Below are 25,949 nucleotides of genomic sequence, written 5' to 3' on the forward strand. Positions count from 1 at the left end.
AATTGGCAAGAGTTGTGTTGTCCGTTCGGGATTATTCATCAATCAACATGTCACATATTCCTCTTTGCTTGTGTGAACATCAACAGTCATCAATGCATGTCTCTGTTTACTAAGTAAATTCAAATGTTACGTTTACTGAGTCAATGCAGAATTGTATGATAATTACAATAAGAGACAACTACATTTTCATGTCTAACACTTCTATGTGTTCTCTGCGTGTCTGTGTCACCGAGCTGCGTCTTGTTTGCAAGGGCAGTTCTATTAATAGTGTTGGTTCAGAGCGTCGTCCCTGGTGCAGCGTTGTGGAGCAGTGTTTCACCCCTCGTCTCTTTACCACTTTTCTGCTGTTGGTGCTAAGCTATTTAGCTTGTCCTGAAAATACAATAGTTATTCATTTCACTCTTTATCATTTGTTTACAATATGTTAATCAATACAAGGATTATTATTACTTAACTCAATGATTTCCCTATAACTCTATCACTCGACATGCTTCACGTAAGACTTCATTACCCATAATGCTTAGTATTCATTCCAACCCTCTAGTTCCGTGTATTGCGCAAGCTCCAAGACTTGTACTTAATAATCCGTTTCTCACAATTTGCCGTCCTAGACATTTGATTCCCCATGTTTGATTAATTACACTGCACACAATGTTAGTAAAAAGGAATTCTTTTATCTAAATTGTCTCGTTAGAGCTTTATAGTTACACCTTTCGTGTCATATACTTTAATTCAGTCTGTTGCATTGCGTCTCATCAAGGTCATTTAAATCCACGTCTCATCTGTTCTCTCCTGTCTCAATAAATCAATCTTGTCACTCAAATCTGTTGCGCTTTACCATTAACACAAATGCCGTATCCGTTCAACGTCTTATCGTCCTACAACTGTCTTATTACCGCTGACCTATATCTTTCATTATCCTGTTTCTCTACATAATACCACATTACTAGACCACTTTAAAACACTTTCTTTAGATCACACTTCAACTTACATACCATAACCACTTGCGTGTCAATACCTTATTCATTTAACCATCTTAATCAACATTCTACTTCATAGTTTCAAATCCTGTGCTATAACACAATACCATATTTCTGTACCATACAGATAAACACATGTCTGTACCTTACAGATAAAAACATAAATAAAAACCCACGGAATGCCCAATTCCGTTTAATCAATTCTTCTATGAATTAATCAATATCCAGTATCAGTATTAATCTCCTCCAGAGTGACACCTAGCAGCTCTGTCCTTTTTATACCGTATTATCCTATATGTGGATTAATGACCTTCATGTTCCCAGCAATACGCAAACTTTAATGTTTAGTCAAATTTAATCATTGGCCCCCCCATCATCAAATTCATCCCCTTTCCTTCATTCAAGGAAAAAAATTACAGGTTTTTCCCTCTAGAACAACAATTCAGGTTAAGCACACAACCACACTGGTTTATCTGCCTTACCTGTCTCGCTGAATCTAGGATCCTGTTCGTTAAACGCCAATTGATAAGATGAATGTCAGATGAAGGGCGGCAGGCCGAGATGTGTTGCTTCCTTATGATAATGAATTAATGCTCAGGTAGACAATTAAGATAAAGTTTATTCCACAGCGCTGGGCCAGCCTCTCAATACACGGCAAGCAACGGTGAGAGACTCGCCCGAATGACATTTTGCAGTGGGCTTATATAGGCAAAAGTTGCTGCTCAAGCAGCCAGCTGTTTGTCATGCAAATCATTCCCAAAGACAGGGCTCCGTTGAGTCTAGGTAGGGTTGTTGACGAGAAGTCCCCATCTCCCAAAAGTGTCTGATTATCCTGACAACCCAGCTACCCGACCCTGGTCAGCTGACTGGCTGGTCCTGAATATACTGATCTATTGACCCCAGTACCCATATAAGTCTACCACCTGGCTGACCACCACAAGGCTCCACTGTCCTTAGATCCCAACTGGTCCCCATCTCTATATTTGGCTCAGGTCCAGTTACAGACAGATAGTTTGCAGCCTGTTTGCAATTTGTGATGATACAGCAAGAGAGGTTGGCTTCAACTTGCTGATAATCACCAATGATTAAAGTATTCAGGGTTTACCTCTACACAATGTCAAAATGCATCCTATCAGGGATGGTTTTGCCTTTCATCTCACAAAACTCCATTATCTCTGATTTCAGAACCCAAAACCTTTTTAGCACTTTGCCCAGGCTGAGCCATCTGACAGCTGTGTGGTACCTGACATCACCATGTTCGCTCTCTTGCTCCTCCAATAGTGAAACAAACTGCCTGTGATTTAATGCTCGCGCTCTGATGAAATTAACTGTTGTAGTAACAACATCAACCACATGGCTAAGTTTTAGCACTGACTTGCACAACGCTTGCTGATGAATAATACAATGTATAAACACCAATTTCTGCTCTGCGTTGAGTTCACTCACTTTATCTTGCATTCTTTTCAAAAGCCCAACATTTTTCCCTGTCAAATTCGGACATCCATCCGTAGTGACACCTGCCAGTCTGTCTCATTCGAGTCCCAGTTTGTCCATGCATGCATTTACCTCGGTGAACAGATCACTCCCCGTTGTGGTTCCTTTCATTGGCCGGATTGCTGCCAGCTCCTCCGTAAGCTTGAAGTCGCGCGTTATCCCCCGGAGGAATATGAGCAGCTGGGCTGTGTCACGGACGTCACAACTCTCATCCAAAGCTAAAGAAAAAAAGTCTAAGCTTCCCACTTCACTTTGCAGCTGAAACTCCAGATTCTCTGCGATGTCCTCCACCCTTCTCGTCACGGTGCGGCGGGACAGCGGGACGTTTTCAAACGCTTCCTTTTTTTCTGGGCATAGCATTGCTGCAGACTCGACCATGCACTCTTTCACAAACTCCCCCTCCGAGAATGGCTTACTGTTCTTGGCGATTGTGTGGGCTATCACAAAGCTGGTTCTGGTCGCTGCATCTCTGGCTGCATGCAGCTTTGTAAAACAGCCTTGTTGTTTTTCTAGCTTGGCTAGTAAATCTGTTGATGTCCGCGCTCGTTCGGCATCAGTCAAGTTGTTGTATTTCTCGGCATGTTTCGTCTCGTAATGCCGTTTCAAATTGTACTCTTTAAACACGGCGACATGCTCTCCACAAACCAAACACACAGGTTTACCCTTGACTTCAGTAAAGAAAAACTTAGTTGTCCATATTTGTTTGAAAGTTCTGCGTTCGGCATCCACTTTCCTCTTTTTGGCATGAGCCGACATTTTCGAATTTTTCAGGAGTGACAAGGAAGAGACAGTTCAGGGGTGACACGGAAGGAAGACGGGTTGTCAATCACGTGCACGATTGCGTGCACTGTGAGAATAAATGGGCTTCAAAATAAAAGCAATGCGGTTTTAGTCCACCCATAAGATAATTAGAAAAAATGAATTTAATAAAAAAAAAATTAAAAAAACAACTAATTATCATGTAATCTTTCGCGGGCGGTCAGAATCATCCGGCGGGACGTGTTTGGCCCGCGGGCCGTACAATGCCCAGGTCTGCTTTAAAGGAAGCTGTAGAGAAGGAACTAGAACGCCTGGAGAAGAATGGCATCATCTCAAAAGTGGATAGGAGCGACTGGGCTGCCCCTATTGTCGTGGTTCCCAAGAAAGACCGCAGTGTGAGGATATGCGGAGACTACAAGGTCAAGGTTGTGGGACTTGGAGTGATGGATGAAATTCGACGTTGTGGTGGTCGTATCACTCATGTTTGCTCTGCAGACCTTACACACTGCTGTTCTTTTCTTTCTACTATCATCCATCCATATATATATATATATTATGCTATATACAGTGGGAATGTGGCATCCAGCCTGCGCTCCATTGCCTCCAATTGTCTGTGAGCTGTAGCCGCACTGGAGCGCCTGGCCTTCGGAATGCGCCGCAGCTTGTTGTTAGCGTCGACAAACTCCACCATCTTGTTGCACACGCACGCCGATCGCTCACCATTGGGATATTGGCCTTGTTGTAAAATGGCCGCACCTGCTCCAGGACGACCTTGGCTGCCTCGAACCGTGACAAGGTCGAACCGGGTCGCTTGGCATGCAGTTGAAACCTCCTGTTTGCTCCCGAAACGTATTTGCCTCATTATCAATCCCTGTCTTTCGCAGTAACCTGCACCTGGGTGCCTCAGGATGTAGTTGGCAGAAGTCTGTGATCAGTGTTGGATCTAATATGTCCTTCTGAGGCACCCAGGACCGTTCCTCCGGTCCATACCCCTCCCAATCTACCAAAAACTGAAAACTGTGTAAAGAAAAGTGTCCCAGTTTTGTAGCCTTTTTGACTTTACATGCCTATATTAAACATTTTATGTTTTCAGAACTGTGCACAAAAAAAAGGGGGGGAAAAGTGTCCCATTTCAATTGTTATATTTCCACATTTTAGTGTTCTTCAGTTCTTTTTTTTCATTCAGTGTGAGAAATCCAGTCTCTGTTGAGCTTTAACAAGTCCATCAAAGTCAGGTTGAATGTCTGAGGTGGAGATGCGAAGCACAGCTGACAGATGTTCATCAGTGAGAGAGGATCTGTACCTGGATTTGGTAAACTTCATGACTGAGAATGTCTGTTCACATATGTAGGTGGATCCAAAGAGAACCAACATCTTCTGAGCATGTCTCCTCATGTTTGGAAAGTTCTCCTCCTTGAGAGCAGAGTAGAACTCTAGCAGTGATGCTGACTTGAAGTGCTCTTTCAGTAGTGAATCAGACTGCAGGTCAATGAGTTCAAGCTGAACATCAGTGGGTGCACTATCAACACTGCAGGTAAAGGGAGAGGAAACCAGCTGCATTTCATCCTCAACCTTTTTTTAATCTTGAAAACGCCTTGAAAATTCATCATGCAGTGCTCCTAACATTGATGAGTACCTGTGCCGGTGATCAGCTGATGGTTTGACTTTCAGGGTTTTCATGTGTTCGAGATTGTTGCTGCCTAGTTGCCTTGAAATGAATTGCAACTTTGTCATGAAGGCTTTCACATGGCTATGCATTTCATGAACAAAAAGGCCCTTGCCCTGCAGTTGTGTGTTCAGTTCATTCATCATTGCAGTCACATCAACAGCAAATGATAAATCTGCCATCCAGTCCTCATCAGACAGCTCTGGGATGGTTTTGCCTTTCATCTCACAAAACTCCATTATCTCTGATTTCAGAACCCAAAACCTTTTTAGCACTTTGCCCAGGCTGAGCCATCTGACAGCTGTGTGGTACCTGACATCACCATGTTCGCTCTCTTGCTCCTCCAATAGTGAAACAAACTGCCTGTGATTTAATGCTCGCGCTCTGATGAAATTAACTGTTGTAGTAACATCAACCACATGGCTAAGTTTTAGCACTGACTTGCACAACGCTTGCTGATGAATAATACAATGTATAAACACCAATTTCTGCTCTGCGTTGAGTTCACTCACTTTATCTTGCATTCTTTTCAAAAGCCCAACATTTTTCCCTGTCAAATTCGGACATCCATCCGTAGTGACACCTGCCAGTCTGTCCCATTCGAGTCCCAGTTTGTCCATGCATGCATTTACCTCGGTGAACAGATCACTCCCCGTTGTGGTTCCTTTCATTGGCCGGATTGCTGCCAGCTCCTCCGTAAGCTTGAAGTCGCGCGTTATCCCCAGGAGGAATATGAGCAGCTGGGCTGTGTCACGGACGTCACAACTCTCATCCAAAGCTAAAGAAAAAAAGTCTAAGCTTCCCACTTCACTTTGCAGCTGAAACTCCAGATTCTCTGCGATGTCCTCCACCCTTCTCGTCACGGTGCGGCGGGACAGCGGGACGTTTTCAAACGCTTCCTTTTTTTCTGGGCATAGCATTGCTGCAGACTCGACCATGCACTCTTTCACAAACTCCCCCTCCGAGAATGGCTTACTGTTCTTGGCGATTTTGTGGGCTATCACAAAGCTGGTTCTGGTCGCTGCATCTCTGGCTGCATGCAGCTTTGTAAAACAGCCTTGTTGTTTTTCTAGCTTGGCTAGTAAATCTGTTGATGTCCGCGCTCGTTCGGCATCAGTCAAGTTGTTGTATTTCTCGGCATGTTTCGTCTCGTAATGCCGTTTCAAATTGTACTCTTTAAACACGGCGACATGCTCTCCACAAACCAAACACACAGGTTTACCCTTGACTTCAGTAAAGAAAAACTTAGTTGTCCATATTTGTTTGAAAGTTCTGCGTTCGGCATCCACTTTCCTCTTTTTGGCATGAGCCGACATTTTCGAATTTTTCAGGAGTGACAAGGAAGAGACAGTTCAGGGGTGACTGGTCTCTCTCTCTCCTCAGTCTAACACCAGGCTGGTCTCTCTCTCTCCTCAGTCTAACACCAGACTTGTGTCTCTCTCCTCAGTAAATGGTTTATACAGGTTACACACTTCACATACAGTTTATACAGGTTACACACTTCACATGTTTATACAGGTTACACACTTCACATACAGTTTATACAGGTTACACACTTCACATGTTTATACAGGTTACACACTTCACATACAGTTTATACAGGTTACACACTTCACATACAGTTTATACATGTTACACACTTCACATACAGTTTATACAGGTTACACACTTCACATGTTTATACAGGTTACACACTTCAAATGGTAGAATAATGTGCTTCCATTTGTGCAAAGATGTATGTAGAGAAATAGGCAGGTAGAGTTGTACTTTGGGTGACACAGGCGGTGGGGTAGGCCTGCATTCCTAACGGAATTGTATTTAACTTAGGAGCGGACAACTGTCCCTCCTTGTTGTATTATTCTCATGTTTATAGACCAAAGGTTTGGAGCCCAAATGGTGAGTTTGTCAACTTTTTGCCAGGCTGGCCAAACATGGACAGGGTAGGTTCTTTACGTAGGCCAACTGTAATTGTAGGCCTATCATCTAACTTGATGCTCAATAGACTAAAGCCATTTAGTTTAACGTTTTATTGTTAAGTCACAAAGACCAATAAGGCAGGATAGTCAAGATAAATAAAGTGGCAATAGTTACATGACATGAGTGAAACAGTTGGACAATTGACAAGTTGTGGAAGACAAATAGACAGGACACAATTCAGTGGAAAAGGTTCAGACAACCTTTTATTTTACAGTCCTGTTTCAGCTGGTATTTACAAACAAGCAACATTTCATTAAAACTCTTTAAAACGATATGTTTTATAAAATGGAGGCAATCAAGGTGAATGTATTGTATTGATGAGATTAACGACTGTAGCATCTATACATTGTTTTACCACAAGCAGAGGAAAAGCAGGATCAACTGGTGAAGAACATCACTAATTAACGCTAATCAGATTGCCCTCTAGCGGTGGATGGTTCTTGGATGGTTCTCAACGTTCAACGTGCGTCTTTATTCACCATTCCAACAACAACCCGACCACACTAGTCAATCGATGATAACATTGTCAAGATGTAATGCTACGGAGGCAATAGCAATCAATCCCAGATCTATGCTAAACATAGCAATATACTACATCCCCCCTTTTAATCATTAAAAGTCTCTCTTGGGTCAACTGAAAATTAGTCTCTGAAAAGATGAAACAGACAATAAGTGTCACTGGGCCTTATGGCTTCAGTCGATGGATTGATCTTCTTCTTTAAGAACTGTACTCACTGTACTCACTACTAATGTGTATGATCTAAACAATAACAGTGCAGACCTGACTATAACTTGTCAAGTAACTTGTGAACTTTCACTTGGAGTAAAATCAAACTTGTAAACATACCACACTTTCTAAATGTGTCCAACTATCATCTAGTAACTAACTAAACTAAGGGTCAGAGGTCACCAGTACTTAACCCTGGTGGAGCACAACCTTCAGCGTTGGCCCATCTCAAAGTCTTGATACCTTGCCGGAAGCGCCACAGCTCTGCCACTTCTGGTGCGGCAGGTAGGAGTGGAGCTCTCGCCCTCACAGGAGGACGGGTGCTGAGCTGGATGATCCGGTGACTCTGGGGGTCCTCCCAGCGGGCTCACAGGTGCAGGCTGCTCCAGTGGCTCAGGATCTCTCTCTTGATGCAGACTTGGATGAATACGCCTGAGATGACGTCTGTTCCTTCTGAAGACAACACCAGACGGGCTTCTCACGTTGTATGACCGTGGCTCTTCTCGTTGGTTTAGGACTCTGGCTGGCATCCATCCACGTCTCGTTTCCATGTGAACCGTTGCACCAGGAGCAAACTCAGGTAAGGGCTGTGAGTTGCGGTTGTAGTAGTGCTCCTGTCTGGTTTGGAGATCTTTCAGCCTGGCATGAACTCCTCTCGGGGTAGCTGGCTGTAGAACAGCTGTAGAGCAGGGCAGCGTGCTTCGTAGTACTCTTCCCATAAGCACCTGAGCTGGGGAAACATCTGTGCCTGTTATTGGAGTGTTTCTCAATGCTAGCAGGGCTAGATGGGGGTCTATGTTGGTCTGCAAAGCTTTCTTGAGTGCATGTTTGACCGTCTTCACCATCCTCTCTGCCAGACCGTTGGATTGAGGATATGCAGGGCTGGAGTGAATGAGCTGTATTCCCCAGGATGCTGCAAACTCCCTCATCTCTGCACTTGCAAAAGGAACATGGTCGCTTACCAGCTCTTTTGGGATCCCGTGCCTCGCGTAGACTGCTTTCATCTTGCGGATGACTGTGTGAGCGGTCTTGTCAGGTAGATGGAGCACCTCTGGGTACTTGGACAGATAGTCCACCACGACAAGGTATGACTGGCCCTGGAGCTCAAAGATGTCAGCCCCGACCTTTAGCCATGGTATCTCAGGGATATCATGTGACATGAGGGGCTCTCTCTGGTTCTGTGGTTGGAGTTGTTGACACGGAGAGCATCTCTCCACTGCGTTGTCGATGTCACGAGTCATTCCCGGCCAGTACACGACTTGTCGGGCCTGTGCCTTTTTGTCCTCTGGATACCTTGATGTGCGAGGTGTAGTCTCTCTAGTATCACCTGTCTGGCGGCTTGAGGAATCACAATTCTGTCGCCGGTCATCAGTAGTCCGTCCCTGATGTGGATAATGTGCCGCTGAGGCCAGTATTGGTAGAGACTGGCGGGCACACTACGTCGTCTTTGGGGCCAGCCGCTGCGGTGTCTCTCAGCCACTGCCTGTAGTGTCTCGTCAGCTGCTGTGGCTTCTTTGAGCATCTTGAGCATGTCTGAGCTCATGGCAGCAGTAGCCTCCATCGTGTGGATCACTCTCTCCTCGAAGAGGTCCTCTTTTCCACTGTCGGCCTGTTCGGTGACAAACGCGCGGGAAAGGGTGTCGGCGAAGTGCATGTCTTTTCCTGGCGTGTATGTTATTTTCAAATCATACCGTTGAAGCTGGAGCAACATGCGCTGTAGTCTTGCTGGGGCTTTGCTCAGGTGTTTCTTAAAAATCACTTCAAGTGGCTTGTGATCAGATTGGACTGTAACAGTGTTGCCGTAAACATACTGGTGGAAGCGTTTGGCTGCGAACACTATCGCCAGCAACTCCTTCTCTATTTGGGCGTAGTTTCTCTCAGCTTCTGTGAGAGCTCGTGAGGCATAGCACAGCGGTCTCCCCTCCTGGAGAAGACAAGCTCCCAGTCCATCTTTCGACGCGTCAGCCTGTATGGTGAGAGGCATGGCTTGGTCATAGAACTTCAGCACAGGGGCGTTGGTGAGGGCTGACTTCAGCTTGATTAAAGCATCATCATGTTCATGGTTCCACTGCCAAGCTGCATCTCTCCTCAGCAGCTGTCTGAGCGGGGCAGTCACTGAAGCTTCATCAGGGATATACTGAGCCAAATACCTCGTCATCCCCAACAGCCTCTGCAGCCCTGTCTTGTCCTCTGGTGGCGGCATGTTGTTGATGGCCGTCACCTTTGTGTCATCCGGTTTCACTCCCTCTGGTGTAATGACGTGGCCCATGTATCTGACGGTGTTGATTTTGTACTGGATTTTTTTCTTGTTGAACTTGACGTTGGCTCTCTGTGCCCTCTCCATGACCTTGTGAAGGATGCCATCATGTTCCTCTTCTGTGGCGGCGGCGATTATCATATCGTCTGCGATGATATGGACTCCTTCGATGTCTCCAAAAGCCTCACAGTTTTTCTGCTGAAAAACTTCGCTGGCGGACTTGATGCCAAAAGGAAGTCTCTTAAAGCGGAATCTTCCCCACGGCGTACTGAATGTGCACAGCATAGATGATGGCTCGTCAAGTCTCACCTGCCAATATCCGTCCTTCTCGTCCAGGATCGTGAATATTGACTTCCCAGAGAGCTTGCTCTGGACTTCCTCCGGGGTTGGTATCGAGTAGTGCTGCCTCTTGATTGCCTCATTCAGATCACGAGGATCCAAACACACCCTCAGTGATCCGTTCTTTTTCTCAGTGATGACGAGGCTATTCACCCACTCGGTCGGGTCTGTCACAGGTGCTATGACGTCCTTTTTTACAAGCTCTTTCAGGGTTGTTTTCAGTCTGTCCACGACACTGACTGGGATCTTTCTGCATCCGTGGACGACTGGGGCCACACTTGGGTCTGTGTGTATGTGGTGCACACCGGGGAACTCACCCAGGCCACTGAAGACAGATGCGTACCGCTCCACCAGCTCCTCTTTTGTAGCTGGTGCCTTGACTGCAAGCGTCTCTATTCTCCTCACGAGCTGCAGTGTCTCGCACCCTTCTCTGCCCAGGATGGGCGTGGTGGACTGTGCAGTCACAAAAAAAATTAGATTTGCTCTTGCTCTATTGCGTGTCTCACACGTGAATGTCACTGTTCCTTTTGGTTTCAGGCGTGCTCCTCCATAGGCAATGAGAAGTGTCTGTGTAGGCTTTAGTCGTGGGGGCCCCGGTATCTCCTCGAAAATGCACATTGGAAGCACGTTCGCCTCCGCCCCCGTGTCCAGCTTGAATCTGACCGGGGTGTCTCTGAGGTTGACTGTGGTGTACCACGCGTTGTCTGTCTGCTGCGTGATCTTATCTACCCTAACACAGAACACTGAGCCTACAAATAAAGAATCTACCTCGCTCTCAAGTTGACTGACGTCCCTTGCTGTGACTGTCCCATGCTGTGGTGCGCCACACACTTTGGACCAATGGTTTCTCTTGTTGCATTTGTGGCATGTGGTCCCGAAGGCAGGACATTGGCGGGGCGGGTGTGTCCCTCCACACTTCCCGCATGTGTTTGTGCTGTCCGTCTGCTCATTTGCTCTTCCTGACGATCTTTGTTTTCTGTATCCTCTTCTCATCTCAGAGTAGCTAGTAGTTCCTCTGGACAGTGCTTGAACTGGGGCATCTGCGTGCCCTGTCCCCATAGCTTGCAGCTGTGACTTGGCAGCTTCTGCAGCTCTGCATATGGTTAGTGCTCTGTCCAGGGTTAGGTCTGTCTCTCTCAATAGTCTCTCTTTCATGCGAGGATCAGTTAGGCTAAACACCATTTTGTCTCTCAATGTGTCATTCTCACCTGCACGAAACTCACAGTCTCTGCATTTCTGACGGAGTTCAGTCACAAACTTGTCGACACTAACTCCCTCTGACATAGAATGGGACCAGAATTGGTGACGTTCAAAAACAATGTTCTTTTTGGGGATACAGTATGCTTCAAATGCATCCATGATCTCTTTCATTGTCTCGTATGCTGGGTCTTCAAAATCAATGGTGAATGTATTATATACCTCTAATGCCTCTTCTCCTATGGTGTGCAGCATGATGGCTATTTTCACATGCTCATCTTTATCATCTGCACCAGTGGCAATCATATACAGTTCAAAACGTTGTTTCCACCGACGCCAATTCTCACTCACGTTTCCAGAGAGCATGAGCGGTGCGGGAGGCTTGAACTGTTCCATGCTTTGCTTTCACTCGCTAGCTACTACGAACGAACGTCGCACAGGGTCGATAGCTAACTATAGTTCTCCACAAAGTTTCTGCGTAGATCGACGGCGCCTCGCAATTCCTTATATTTGTGAAGAAGTCACATCTTCTGACACCATGTTGTGTCTTGTTGTTCTCTCTGACTTACAAGATACACTTTATAATAATAATGACTCTGGTCTCTGGAGCAACGTTCAACGTGCGTCTTTATTCACCATTCCAACAACAACCCGACCACACTAGTCAATCGATGATAACATTGTCAAGATGTAATGCTACGGAGGCAATAGCAATCAATCCCAGATCTATGCTAAACATAGCAATATACTACAGTTGCTGCCTAGTTGCCTTGAAATGAATTGCAACTTTGTCATGAAGGCTTTCACATGGCTATGCATTTCATGAACAAAAAGGCCCTTGCCCTGCAGTTGTGTGTTCAGTTCATTCATCATTGCAGTCACATCAACAGCAAATGATAAATCTGCCATCCAGTCCTCATCAGACAGCTCTGGGATGGTTTTGCCTTTCATCTCACAAAACTCCATTATCTCTGATTTCAGAACCCAAAACCTTTTTAGCACTTTGCCCAGGCTGAGCCATCTGACAGCTGTGTGGTACCTGACATCACCATGTTCGCTCTCTTGCTCCTCCAATAGTGAAACAAACTGCCTGTGATTTAATGCTCGCGCTCTGATAAAATTAACTGTTGTAGTAACAACATCAACCACATGGCTAAGTTTTAGCACTGACTTGCACAACGCTTGCTGATGAATAATACAATGTATAAACACCAATTTCTGCTCTGCGTTGAGTTCACTCACTTTATCTTGCATTCTTTTCAAAAGCCCAACATTTTTCCCTGTCAAATTCGGACATCCATCCGTAGTGACACCTGCCAGTCTGTCCCATTCGAGTCCCAGTTTGTCCATGCATGCATTTACCTCGGTGAACAGATCACTCCCCGTTGTGGTTCCTTTCATTGGCCGGATTGCTGCCAGCTCCTCCGTAAGCTTGAAGTCGCGCGTTATCCCCCGGAGGAATATGAGCAGCTGGGCTGTGTCACGGGCGTCACAACTCTCATCCAAAGCTAAAGAAAAAAAGTCTAAGCTTCCCACTTCACTTTGCAGCTGAAACTCCAGATTCTCTGCGATGTCCTCCACCCTTCTCGTCACGGTGCGGCGGGACAGCGGGACGTTTTCAAACGCTTCCTTTTTTTCTGGGCATAGCATTGCTGCAGACTCGACCATGCACTCTTTCACAAACTCCCCCTCCGAGAATGGCTTACTGTTCTTGGCGATTTTGTGGGCTATCACAAAGCTGGTTCTGGTCGCTGCATCTCTGGCTGCATGCAGCTTTGTAAAACAGCCTTGTTGTTTTTCTAGCTTGGCTAGTAAATCTGTTGATGTCCGCGCTCGTTCGGCATCAGTCAAGTTGTTGTATTTCTCGGCATGTTTCGTCTCGTAATGCCGTTTCAAATTGTACTCTTTAAACACGGCGACATGCTCTCCACAAACCAAACACACAGGTTTACCCTTGACTTCAGTAAAGAAAAACGTAGTTGTCCATATTTGTTTGAAAGTTCTGCGTTCGGCATCCTCTTTTTGGCATGAGCCGACATTTTCGAATTTTTCAGGAGTGACAAGGAAGAGACAGTTCAGGGGTGACTGGTCTCTCTCTCTCCTCAGTCTAACACCAGGCTTGTGTCTCTCTCTCTCCTCAGTCTAACACCAGGCTTGTGTCTCTCTCCTCAGTAAATGGTTTATACAGGTTACACACTTCACATACAGTTTATACAGGTTACACACTTCACATGTTTATACAGGTTACACACTTCACATACAGTTTATACAGGTTACACACTTCACATGTTTATACAGGTTACACACTTCACATGTTTATACAGGTTACACACTTCACATACAGTTTATACATGTTACACACTTCACATACAGTTTATACAGGTTACACACTTCACATGTTTATACAGGTTACACACTTCACATACAGTTTATACATGTTACACACTTCACATACAGTTTATACAGGTTACACACTTCACATGTTTATACAGGTTACACACTTCACATGGTAGAATAATGTGCTTCCATTTGTGCAAAGATGTATGTAGAGAAATAGGCAGGTAGAGTTGTACTTTGGGTGACACAGGCGGTGGGGTAGGCCTGCATTCCTAACGGAATTGTATTTAACTTAGGAGCGGACAACTGTCCCTCCTTGTTGTATTATTCTCATGTTTATAGACCAAAGGTTTGGAGCCCAAATGGTGAGTTTGTCAACTTTTTGCCAGGCTGGCCAAACATGGACAGGGTAGGTTCTTTACGTAGGCCAACTGTAATTGTAGGCCTATCATCTAACTTGATGCTCAATAGACTAAAGCCATTTAGTTTAACGTTTTATTGTTAAGTCACAAAGACCAATAAGGCAGGATAGTCAAGATAAATAAAGTGGCAATAGTTACAAGACATGAGTGAAACAGTTGGACAATTGACAAGTTGTGGGAGACAAATAGACAGGACACAATTCAGTGGAAAAGGTTCAGACAACCTTTTATTTTACAGTCCTGTTTCAGCTGGTATTTACAAACAAGCAACATTTAATTAAAACTCTTTAAAACGATATGTTTTATAAAATGGAGGCAATCAAGGTGAATGTATTGTATTGATGAGATTAACGACTGTAGCATCTATACATTGTTTTACCACAAGCAGAGGAAAAGCAGGATCAACTGGTGAAGAACATCACTAATTAACGCTAATCAGATTGCCCTCTAGCGGTGGATGGTTCTTGGTTGCCTGAGAACAGAGAACGGTGGTTCTGTAACATTAAAGGTTATGGAGGGGGGGGCTCGTTTTATATTATTTCTCATACAGTTGTTGTTCATTCTGAACTTCTTTCAGGGTTTTCATGTGTTCGAGATTGTTGCTGCCTAGTTGCCTTGAAATGAATTGCAACTTTGTCATGAAGGCTTTCACATGGCTATGCATTTCATGAACAAAAAGGCCCTTGCCCTGCAGTTGTGTGTTCAGTTCATTCATCATTGCAGTCACATCAACAGCAAATGATAAATCTGCCATCCAGTCCTCATCAGACAGCTCTGGGATGGTTTTGCCTTTCATCTCACAAAACTCCATTATCTCTGATTTCAGAACCCAAAACCTTTTTAGCACTTTGCCCAGGCTGAGCCATCTGACAGCTGTGTGGTACCTGACATCACCATGTTCGCTCTCTTGCTCCTCCAATAGTGAAACAAACTGCCTGTGATTTAATGCTCGCGCTCTGATGAAATTAACTGTTGTAGTAACAACATCAACCACATGGCTAAGTTTTAGCACTGACTTGCACAACGCTTGCTGATGAATAATACAATGTATAAACACCAATTTCTGCTCTGCGTTGAGTTCACTCACTTTATCTTGCATTCTTTTCAAAAGCCCAACATTTTTCCCTGTCAAATTCGGACATCCATCCGTAGTGACACCTGCCAGTCTGTCTCATTCGAGTCCCAGTTTGTCCATGCATGCATTTACCTCGGTGAACAGATCACTCCCCGTTGTGGTTCCTTTCATTGGCCGGATTGCTGCCAGCTCCTCCGTAAGCTTGAAGTCGCGCGTTATCCCCCGGAGGAATATGAGCAGCTGGGCTGTGTCACGGACGTCACAACTCTCATCCAAAGCTAAAGAAAAAAAGTCTAAGCTTCCCACTTCACTTTGCAGCTGAAACTCCAGATTCTCTGCGATGTCCTCCACCCTTCTCGTCACGGTGCGGCGGGACAGCGGGACGTTTTCAAACGCTTCCTTTTTTTCTGGGCATAGCATTGCTGCAGACTCGACCATGCACTCTTTCACAAACTCCCCCTCCGAGAATGGCTTACTGTTCTTGGCGATTTTGTGGGCTATCACAAAGCTGGTTCTGGTCGCTGCATCTCTGGCTGCATGCAGCTTTGTAAAACAGCCTTGTTGTTTTTCTAGCTTGGCTAGTAAATCTGTTGATGTCCGCGCTCGTTCGGCATCAGTCAAGTTGTTGTATTTCTCGGCATGTTTCGTCTCGTAATGCCGTTTCAAATTGTACTCTTTAAACACGGCGACATGCTCTCCACAAACCAAACACACAGGTTTACCCTTGACTTCAGTAAAGAAAAACTTAGTTGTCCATATTTGTTTGAAAGTTCTGCGTTCGGCATCCACTTTCCTCTTTTTGGCATGAGCCGACATTTTCGAATTTTTCAGGAGTGACAAGGAAGAGACAGTTCAGGGGTGACTGGTCTCTCTCTCTCCTCAGTCTAACACCAGGCTGGTCTCTCTCTCTCCTCAGTCTAACACCAGACTTGTGTCTCTCTCCTCAGTAAATGGTTTATACAGGTTACACACTTCACATACAGTTTATACAGGTTACACACTTCACATGTTTATACAGGTTACACACTTCACATACAGTTTATACAGGTTACACACTTCACATGTTTATACAGGTTACACACTTCACATACAGTTTATACAGGTTACACACTTCACATACAGTTTATACATGTTACACACTTCACATACAGTTTATACAGGTTACACACTTCACATGTTTATACAGGTTACACACTTCAAATGGTAGAATAATGTGCTTCCATTTGTGCAAAGATGTATGTAGAGAAATAGGCAGGTAGAGTTGTACTTTGGGTGACACAGGCGGTGGGGTAGGCCTGCATTCCTAACGGAATTGTATTTAACTTAGGAGCGGACAACTGTCCCTCCTTGTTGTATTATTCTCATGTTTATAGACCAAAGGTTTGGAGCCCAAATGGTGAGTTTGTCAACTTTTTGCCAGGCTGGCCAAACATGGACAGGGTAGGTTCTTTACGTAGGCCAACTGTAATTGTAGGCCTATCATCTAACTTGATGCTCAATAGACTAAAGCCATTTAGTTTAACGTTTTATTGTTAAGTCACAAAGACCAATAAGGCAGGATAGTCAAGATAAATAAAGTGGCAATAGTTACATGACATGAGTGAAACAGTTGGACAATTGACAAGTTGTGGAAGACAAATAGACAGGACACAATTCAGTGGAAAAGGTTCAGACAACCTTTTATTTTACAGTCCTGTTTCAGCTGGTATTTACAAACAAGCAACATTTCATTAAAACTCTTTAAAACGATATGTTTTATAAAATGGAGGCAATCAAGGTGAATGTATTGTATTGATGAGATTAACGACTGTAGCATCTATACATTGTTTTACCACAAGCAGAGGAAAAGCAGGATCAACTGGTGAAGAACATCACTAATTAACGCTAATCAGATTGCCCTCTAGCGGTGGATGGTTCTTGGATGGTTCTCAACGTTCAACGTGCGTCTTTATTCACCATTCCAACAACAACCCGACCACACTAGTCAATCGATGATAACATTGTCAAGATGTAATGCTACGGAGGCAATAGCAATCAATCCCAGATCTATGCTAAACATAGCAATATACTACATCCCCCCTTTTAATCATTAAAAGTCTCTCTTGGGTCAACTGAAAATTAGTCTCTGAAAAGATGAAACAGACAATAAGTGTCACTGGGCCTTATGGCTTCAGTCGATGGATTGATCTTCTTCTTTAAGAACTGTACTCACTGTACTCACTACTAATGTGTATGATCTAAACAATAACAGTGCAGACCTGACTATAACTTGTCAAGTAACTTGTGAACTTTCACTTGGAGTAAAATCAAACTTGTAAACATACCACACTTTCTAAATGTGTCCAACTATCATCTAGTAACTAACTAAACTAAGGGTCAGAGGTCACCAGTACTTAACCCTGGTGGAGCACAACCTTCAGCGTTGGCCCATCTCAAAGTCTTGATACCTTGCCGGAAGCGCCACAGCTCTGCCACTTCTGGTGCGGCAGGTAGGAGTGGAGCTCTCGCCCTCACAGGAGGACGGGTGCTGAGCTGGATGATCCGGTGACTCTGGGGGTCCTCCCAGCGGGCTCACAGGTGCAGGCTGCTCCAGTGGCTCAGGATCTCTCTCTTGATGCAGACTTGGATGAATACGCCTGAGATGACGTCTGTTCCTTCTGAAGACAACACCAGACGGGCTTCTCACGTTGTATGACCGTGGCTCTTCTCGTTGGTTTAGGACTCTGGCTGGCATCCATCCACGTCTCGTTTCCATGTGAACCGTTGCACCAGGAGCAAACTCAGGTAAGGGCTGTGAGTTGCGGTTGTAGTAGTGCTCCTGTCTGGTTTGGAGATCTTTCAGCCTGGCATGAACTCCTCTCGGGGTAGCTGGCTGTAGAACAGCTGTAGAGCAGGGCAGCGTGCTTCGTAGTACTCTTCCCATAAGCACCTGAGCTGGGGAAACATCTGTGCCTGTTATTGGAGTGTTTCTCAATGCTAGCAGGGCTAGATGGGGGTCTATGTTGGTCTGCAAAGCTTTCTTGAGTGCATGTTTGACCGTCTTCACCATCCTCTCTGCCAGACCGTTGGATTGAGGATATGCAGGGCTGGAGTGAATGAGCTGTATTCCCCAGGATGCTGCAAACTCCCTCATCTCTGCACTTGCAAAAGGAACATGGTCGCTTACCAGCTCTTTTGGGATCCCGTGCCTCGCGTAGACTGCTTTCATCTTGCGGATGACTGTGTGAGCGGTCTTGTCAGGTAGATGGAGCACCTCTGGGTACTTGGACAGATAGTCCACCACGACAAGGTATGACTGGCCCTGGAGCTCAAAGATGTCAGCCCCGACCTTTAGCCATGGTATCTCAGGGATATCATGTGACATGAGGGGCTCTCTCTGGTTCTGTGGTTGGAGTTGTTGACACGGAGAGCATCTCTCCACTGCGTTGTCGATGTCACGAGTCATTCCCGGCCAGTACACGACTTGTCGGGCCTGTGCCTTTTTGTCCTCTGGATACCTTGATGTGCGAGGTGTAGTCTCTCTAGTATCACCTGTCTGGCGGCTTGAGGAATCACAATTCTGTCGCCGGTCATCAGTAGTCCGTCCCTGATGTGGATAATGTGCCGCTGAGGCCAGTATTGGTAGAGACTGGCGGGCACACTACGTCGTCTTTGGGGCCAGCCGCTGCGGTGTCTCTCAGCCACTGCCTGTAGTGTCTCGTCAGCTGCTGTGGCTTCTTTGAGCATCTTGAGCATGTCTGAGCTCATGGCAGCAGTAGCCTCCATCGTGTGGATCACTCTCTCCTCGAAGAGGTCCTCTTTTCCACTGTCGGCCTGTTCGGTGACAAACGCGCGGGAAAGGGTGTCGGCGAAGTGCATGTCTTTTCCTGGCGTGTATGTTATTTTCAAATCATACCGTTGAAGCTGGAGCAACATGCGCTGTAGTCTTGCTGGGGCTTTGCTCAGGTGTTTCTTAAAAATCACTTCAAGTGGCTTGTGATCAGATTGGACTGTAACAGTGTTGCCGTAAACATACTGGTGGAAGCGTTTGGCTGCGAACACTATCGCCAGCAACTCCTTCTCTATTTGGGCGTAGTTTCTCTCAGCTTCTGTGAGAGCTCGTGAGGCATAGCACAGCGGTCTCCCCTCCTGGAGAAGACAAGCTCCCAGTCCATCTTTCGACGCGTCAGCCTGTATGGTGAGAGGCATGGCTTGGTCATAGAACTTCAGCACAGGGGCGTTGGTGAGGGCTGACTTCAGCTTGATTAAAGCATCATCATGTTCATGGTTCCACTGCCAAGCTGCATCTCTCCTCAGCAGCTGTCTGAGCGGGGCAGTCACTGAAGCTTCATCAGGGATATACTGAGCCAAATACCTCGTCATCCCCAACAGCCTCTGCAGCCCTGTCTTGTCCTCTGGTGGCGGCATGTTGTTGATGGCCGTCACCTTTGTGTCATCCGGTTTCACTCCCTCTGGTGTAATGACGTGGCCCATGTATCTGACGGTGTTGATTTTGTACTGGATTTTTTTCTTGTTGAACTTGACGTTGGCTCTCTGTGCCCTCTCCATGACCTTGTGAAGGATGCCATCATGTTCCTCTTCTGTGGCGGCGGCGATTATCATATCGTCTGCGATGATATGGACTCCTTCGATGTCTCCAAAAGCCTCACAGTTTTTCTGCTGAAAAACTTCGCTGGCGGACTTGATGCCAAAAGGAAGTCTCTTAAAGCGGAATCTTCCCCACGGCGTACTGAATGTGCACAGCATAGATGATGGCTCGTCAAGTCTCACCTGCCAATATCCGTCCTTCTCGTCCAGGATCGTGAATATTGACTTCCCAGAGAGCTTGCTCTGGACTTCCTCCGGGGTTGGTATCGAGTAGTGCTGCCTCTTGATTGCCTCATTCAGATCACGAGGATCCAAACACACCCTCAGTGATCCGTTCTTTTTCTCAGTGATGACGAGGCTATTCACCCACTCGGTCGGGTCTGTCACAGGTGCTATGACGTCCTTTTTTACAAGCTCTTTCAGGGTTGTTTTCAGTCTGTCCACGACACTGACTGGGATCTTTCTGCATCCGTGGACGACTGGGGCCACACTTGGGTCTGTGTGTATGTGGTGCACACCGGGGAACTCACCCAGGCCACTGAAGACAGATGCGTACCGCTCCACCAGCTCCTCTTTTGTAGCTGGTGCCTTGACTGCAAGCGTCTCTATTCTCCTCACGAGCTGCAGTGTCTCGCACGCTTCTCTGCCCAGGATGGGCGTGGTGGACTGTGCAGTCACAAAAAAAATTAGATTTGCTCTTGCTCTATTGCGTGTCTCACACGTGAATGTCACTGTTCCTTTTGGTTTCAGGCGTGCTCCTCCATAGGCAATGAGAAGTGTCTGTGTAGGCTTTAGTCGTGGGGGCCCCGGTATCTCCTCGAAAATGCACATTGGAAGCACGTTCGCCTCCGCCCCCGTGTCCAGCTTGAATCTGACCGGGGTGTCTCTGAGGTTGACTGTGGTGTACCACGCGTTGTCTGTCTGCTGCGTGATCTTATCTACCCTAACACAGAACACTGAGCCTACAAATAAAGAATCTACCTCGCTCTCAAGTTGACTGACGTCCCTTGCTGTGACTGTCCCATGCTGTGGTGCGCCACACACTTTGGACCAATGGTTTCTCTTGTTGCATTTGTGGCATGTGGTCCCGAAGGCAGGACATTGGCGGGGCGGGTGTGTCCCTCCACACTTCCCGCATGTGTTTGTGCTGTCCGTCTGCTCATTTGCTCTTCCTGACGATCTTTGTTTTCTGTATCCTCTTCTCATCTCAGAGTAGCTAGTAGTTCCTCTGGACAGTGCTTGAACTGGGGCATCTGCGTGCCCTGTCCCCATAGCTTGCAGCTGTGACTTGGCAGCTTCTGCAGCTCTGCATATGGTTAGTGCTCTGTCCAGGGTTAGGTCTGTCTCTCTCAATAGTCTCTCTTTCATGCGAGGATCAGTTAGGCTAAACACCATTTTGTCTCTCAATGTGTCATTCTCACCTGCACGAAACTCACAGTCTCTGCATTTCTGACGGAGTTCAGTCACAAACTTGTCGACACTAACTCCCTCTGACATAGAATGGGACCAGAATTGGTGACGTTCAAAAACAATGTTCTTTTTGGGGATACAGTATGCTTCAAATGCATCCATGATCTCTTTCATTGTCTCGTATGCTGGGTCTTCAAAATCAATGGTGAATGTATTATATACCTCTAATGCCTCTTCTCCTATGGTGTGCAGCATGATGGCTATTTTCACATGCTCATCTTTATCATCTGCACCAGTGGCAATCATATACAGTTCAAAACGTTGTTTCCACCGACGCCAATTCTCACTCACGTTTCCAGAGAGCATGAGCGGTGCGGGAGGCTTGAACTGTTCCATGCTTTGCTTTCACTCGCTAGCTACTACGAACGAACGTCGCACAGGGTCGATAGCTAACTATAGTTCTCCACAAAGTTTCTGCGTAGATCGACGGCGCCTCGCAATTCCTTATATTTGTGAAGAAGTCACATCTTCTGACACCATGTTGTGTCTTGTTGTTCTCTCTGACTTACAAGATACACTTTATAATAATAATGACTCTGGTCTCTGGAGCAACGTTCAACGTGCGTCTTTATTCACCATTCCAACAACAACCCGACCACACTAGTCAATCGATGATAACATTGTCAAGATGTAATGCTACGGAGGCAATAGCAATCAATCCCAGATCTATGCTAAACATAGCAATATACTACAGTTGCTGCCTAGTTGCCTTGAAATGAATTGCAACTTTGTCATGAAGGCTTTCACATGGCTATGCATTTCATGAACAAAAAGGCCCTTGCCCTGCAGTTGTGTGTTCAGTTCATTCATCATTGCAGTCACATCAACAGCAAATGATAAATCTGCCATCCAGTCCTCATCAGACAGCTCTGGGATGGTTTTGCCTTTCATCTCACAAAACTCCATTATCTCTGATTTCAGAACCCAAAACCTTTTTAGCACTTTGCCCAGGCTGAGCCATCTGACAGCTGTGTGGTACCTGACATCACCATGTTCGCTCTCTTGCTCCTCCAATAGTGAAACAAACTGCCTGTGATTTAATGCTCGCGCTCTGATAAAATTAACTGTTGTAGTAACAACATCAACCACATGGCTAAGTTTTAGCACTGACTTGCACAACGCTTGCTGATGAATAATACAATGTATAAACACCAATTTCTGCTCTGCGTTGAGTTCACTCACTTTATCTTGCATTCTTTTCAAAAGCCCAACATTTTTCCCTGTCAAATTCGGACATCCATCCGTAGTGACACCTGCCAGTCTGTCCCATTCGAGTCCCAGTTTGTCCATGCATGCATTTACCTCGGTGAACAGATCACTCCCCGTTGTGGTTCCTTTCATTGGCCGGATTGCTGCCAGCTCCTCCGTAAGCTTGAAGTCGCGCGTTATCCCCCGGAGGAATATGAGCAGCTGGGCTGTGTCACGGGCGTCACAACTCTCATCCAAAGCTAAAGAAAAAAAGTCTAAGCTTCCCACTTCACTTTGCAGCTGAAACTCCAGATTCTCTGCGATGTCCTCCACCCTTCTCGTCACGGTGCGGCGGGACAGCGGGACGTTTTCAAACGCTTCCTTTTTTTCTGGGCATAGCATTGCTGCAGACTCGACCATGCACTCTTTCACAAACTCCCCCTCCGAGAATGGCTTACTGTTCTTGGCGATTTTGTGGGCTATCACAAAGCTGGTTCTGGTCGCTGCATCTCTGGCTGCATGCAGCTTTGTAAAACAGCCTTGTTGTTTTTCTAGCTTGGCTAGTAAATCTGTTGATGTCCGCGCTCGTTCGGCATCAGTCAAGTTGTTGTATTTCTCGGCATGTTTCGTCTCGTAATGCCGTTTCAAATTGTACTCTTTAAACACGGCGACATGCTCTCCACAAACCAAACACACAGGTTTACCCTTGACTTCAGTAAAGAAAAACGTAGTTGTCCATATTTGTTTGAAAGTTCTGCGTTCGGCATCCTCTTTTTGGCATGAGCCGACATTTTCGAATTTTTCAGGAGTGACAAGGAAGAGACAGTTCAGGGGTGACTGGTCTCTCTCTCTCCTCAGTCTAACACCAGGCTTGTGTCTCTCTCTCTCCTCAGTCTAACACCAGGCTTGTGTCTCTCTCCTCAGTAAATGGTTTATACAGGTTACACACTTCACATACAGTTTATACAGGTTACACACTTCACATGTTTATACAGGTTACACACTTCACATACAGTTTATACAGGTTACACACTTCACATGTTTATACAGGTTACACACTTCACATGTTTATACAGGTTACACACTTCACATACAGTTTATACATGTTACACACTTCACATACAGTTTATACAGGTTACACACTTCACATGTTTATACAGGTTACACACTTCACATACAGTTTATACATGTTACACACTTCACATACAGTTTATACAGGTTACACACTTCACATGTTTATACAGGTTACACACTTCACATGGTAGAATAATGTGCTTCCATTTGTGCAAAGATGTATGTAGAGAAATAGGCAGGTAGAGTTGTACTTTGGGTGACACAGGCGGTGGGGTAGGCCTGCATTCCTAACGGAATTGTATTTAACTTAGGAGCGGACAACTGTCCCTCCTTGTTGTATTATTCTCATGTTTATAGACCAAAGGTTTGGAGCCCAAATGGTGAGTTTGTCAACTTTTTGCCAGGCTGGCCAAACATGGACAGGGTAGGTTCTTTACGTAGGCCAACTGTAATTGTAGGCCTATCATCTAACTTGATGCTCAATAGACTAAAGCCATTTAGTTTAACGTTTTATTGTTAAGTCACAAAGACCAATAAGGCAGGATAGTCAAGATAAATAAAGTGGCAATAGTTACAAGACATGAGTGAAACAGTTGGACAATTGACAAGTTGTGGGAGACAAATAGACAGGACACAATTCAGTGGAAAAGGTTCAGACAACCTTTTATTTTACAGTCCTGTTTCAGCTGGTATTTACAAACAAGCAACATTTAATTAAAACTCTTTAAAACGATATGTTTTATAAAATGGAGGCAATCAAGGTGAATGTATTGTATTGATGAGATTAACGACTGTAGCATCTATACATTGTTTTACCACAAGCAGAGGAAAAGCAGGATCAACTGGTGAAGAACATCACTAATTAACGCTAATCAGATTGCCCTCTAGCGGTGGATGGTTCTTGGTTGCCTGAGAACAGAGAACGGTGGTTCTGTAACATTAAAGGTTATGGAGGGGGGGGCTCGTTTTATATTATTTCTCATACAGTTGTTGTTCATTCTGAACTTCTTTCAGGGTTTTCATGTGTTCGAGATTGTTGCTGCCTAGTTGCCTTGAAATGAATTGCAACTTTGTCATGAAGGCTTTCACATGGCTATGCATTTCATGAACAAAAAGGCCCTTGCCCTGCAGTTGTGTGTTCAGTTCATTCATCATTGCAGTCACATCAACAGCAAATGATAAATCTGCCATCCAGTCCTCATCAGACAGCTCTGGGATGGTTTTGCCTTTCATCTCACAAAACTCCATTATCTCTGATTTCAGAACCCAAAACCTTTTTAGCACTTTGCCCAGGCTGAGCCATCTGACAGCTGTGTGGTACCTGACATCACCATGTTCGCTCTCTTGCTCCTCCAATAGTGAAACAAACTGCCTGTGATTTAATGCTCGCGCTCTGATAAAATTAACTGTTGTAGTAACAACATCAACCACATGGCTAAGTTTTAGCACTGACTTGCACAACGCTTGCTGATGAATAATACAATGTATAAACACCAATTTCTGCTCTGCGTTGAGTTCACTCACTTTATCTTGCATTATTTTCAAAAAACATTTTTCCCTGTCAAATTCGGACATCCATCCGTAGTGACACCTGCCAGTCTGTCCCATTCGAGTCCCAGTTTGTCCATGCATGCATTTACCTCGGTGAACAGATCACTCCCCGTTGTGGTTCCTTTCATTGGCCGGATTGCTGCCAGCTCCTCCGTAAGCTTGAAGTCGCGCGTTATCCCCCGGAGGAATATGAGCAGCTGGGCTGTGTCACGGGCGTCACAACTCTCATCCAAAGCTAAAGAAAAAAAGTCTAAGCTTCCCACTTCACTTTGCAGCTGAAACTCCAGATTCTCTGCGATGTCCTCCACCCTTCTCGTCACGGTGCGGCGGGACAGCGGGACGTTTTCAAACGCTTCCTTTTTTTCTGGGCATAGCATTGCTGCAGACTCGACCATGCACTCTTTCACAAACTCCCCCTCCGAGAATGGCTTACTGTTCTTGGCGATTTTGTGGGCTATCACAAAGCTGGTTCTGGTCGCTGCATCTCTGGCTGCATGCAGCTTTGTAAAACAGCCTTGTTGTTTTTCTAGCTTGGCTAGTAAATCTGTTGATGTCCGCGCTCGTTCGGCATCAGTCAAGTTGTTGTATTTCTCGGCATGTTTCGTCTCGTAATGCCGTTTCAAATTGTACTCTTTAAACACGGCGACATGCTCTCCACAAACCAAACACACAGGTTTACCCTTGACTTCAGTAAAGAAAAACGTAGTTGTCCATATTTGTTTGAAAGTTCTGCGTTCGGCATCCTCTTTTTGGCATGAGCCGACATTTTCGAATTTTTCAGGAGTGACAAGGAAGAGACAGTTCAGGGGTGACTGGTCTCTCTCTCTCCTCAGTCTAACACCAGGCTTG

This window comes from Nansenia antarctica, assembly GCF_963989245.1.
Source record: "Nansenia antarctica genome assembly, chromosome: 6".
In the NCBI taxonomy this organism is placed as follows: domain Eukaryota; kingdom Metazoa; phylum Chordata; class Actinopteri; order Argentiniformes; family Microstomatidae; genus Nansenia; species Nansenia antarctica.